A 2,253-nucleotide genomic window follows, 5' to 3' on the forward strand; every position below is an offset into this window, starting at 1 on the left:
TTATGTGACCTCTGTGTCCACTACACAGCCCCAACAAACAAGTACATCCCCAACATCCGCACACATCTGAAGGACCTGAACACTTTCTTCCAGAAGCAGACACTACTTTTGTTCACCCGACCCCTGCAGGAGGACTTGGTGAAGTGAAAGTGTTGCCTGTTCCTCTGTTTCATCAGCACACTAGTAGACCTGAACCCAGAGGTCACCAGCACCAGGGCAGTCTGTCTGGCCCATTGCTCCTGAAGAGGAACCCAAACATATTTTTCCAGCACCTCATTGAGTGCATTTTCCTCTTCAATAACTTTGAGAAACACAAAACTTTCACTAGGCTCCCCCAGGTGGAGAGAGAGAAGTGGCTATTCTCCCTGAAGGGGAATATGGACAAGGAAAAGTAGATGAAAATCTACAAGTTTCTCCCGGAACACTACTTCACGGATGAGCAGGGGTCCAACATCACTTCCAGAATCTTCAGCTACATCCTGGCATATTTCACTGACAGTGACCTCCTGTGGACACAGAAGACAGCAAACTCCTCTCAGACACGTTTGAGGTGCTCAGTTTGAAGGAGATCAGGTTGCAGACATTGAGGGCTAAACCAGACAAGGACCAGCTTGTGGAGGAGGAGGACCTGGCCCAAGCCAAAGTGTTCATGTAGGAGGTGCAGAAGGAGCTTGTCTTAAGTTCAAAGGAGGAATTTCCTAGAAAGTATTATTCCAATTATCATCTCCCTGAAGTCTGCCCTAGAGAAAAACAAGATCCCAGCTCTTTGAGAACTCATGCACTACCTCAGGGAGGCAATGTGGGATTACTGAGATGAAATCAAGGGCTTTTTTTTACAGTTGACAAGCAGCTGGTCATAAAACTTGAGTAGGACACCAGGCGCTACTAAGAGCAGCTGACTTAGGAGTAGGAGCTGGGGAGGTAGGCAGCCGCAGACAGGGTGGCCTCAGGTTCCAAGGAGGCACAGGTCAGGTAGGTTGTTCCAAGTTTGGAAACAATGTCAACTCCTGCTGGCCAAGAAAGACTCCATGGTCACTGCTGTGGATCATCCGTCCATATCCAGGGCCCATGCTACCCACATGACTGCATTTCTGTTCCTGGTGCCCAAAGACAGGCTCATGTCAGTGAGCACCAACATCATCCTGAATTCCTTCAAGAAATTTGGGGAGTTATGCAGCTGGTCTTGTGGCTAGAGAGTAGAGCTATAAACCTTTGACATGTGTCCTGAGAGCCTGGGTAAGCTGGGCAATGTGACTCCTTAAAGGGCTTAGAGATGGAGTCCAGAGGAGCTATTGACCTCGAAAGGAAGTGAGGGATCAGGACTCCTGAGTGGACCATCCAGAATGTCATGTTCTGAGAGGAAATCAGCTATGTCTGTCACTGGGGTCCATCTTTTCCCCCAAGAGGCCAGACCCTCCCAACCTGGTCCAGTAGGCTCACCCTGGGAAGTCAGAGGCAGACAAAACCTGGGGACAACATTCTGTGTCTGTCAGTGCCTGACTTTCAGACCACACAGCCATCCCAGACTTCCCAGTGGAATGTGACAGTCCCCAGGAGGTTGGACTGTGAGGCCTGCAAGAAAAAGGCAACTGACCACCTCTCCCTGGAAGCTTCCATCAGGAGAACCAGGGCCACCTATCTGTTTACCTGTGTGGCTGGTCAATACCTAGTTTGGAACTGTAAGATATAAGATACTAGAGAAATGCCTCATGCATTTAATACAAATTTAAATATTTGAAAATTATTTGGCTTATTCTATTAAGTTCTATTCTGATCCTAATCCTGAGCTTTCTCTTCTGTAAATCCAGCTTTTGGTAGCTGTACCTAGCTTTCTATATCTGATGTTAAAATCCTACGTATAATATATTTCTGCATCTCCTGCATTGCAGGCAGATTCTTTATACATTGACCCATCTAGGAAGCCCTAATATTTTTCTAATGTTATTTATATTTTGCAAACTTTTTGAAGTTTGTTCAAGTAAATAAAGGTGGTTGTTGTTTGGTCACTAAGTTGTGTCCAACTCTTTAAAACTCCATGAACTACAGCACTCCAGGCTTCCCTCTCCTTCACTATCTCTAGAGTTTGCTCAGATATATGTCCATTGAGTCCGTGATGCCATCCAATTATCTCATCTTCTATTGCCCAATGAGTGTGCTCTTTGCATCAGGTGGCCAAACTATTGGAGCTTCAGCTTCAAATGAAGCTTCAGCATCAGTCCTTCTAATGAATATTCAGGGTTGATTTCTTTTAGG

The sequence above is a fragment of the Bos javanicus genome, chromosome 6, assembly GCF_032452875.1.
Source record: "Bos javanicus breed banteng chromosome 6, ARS-OSU_banteng_1.0, whole genome shotgun sequence".
NCBI lineage: Eukaryota > Metazoa > Chordata > Mammalia > Artiodactyla > Bovidae > Bos > Bos javanicus.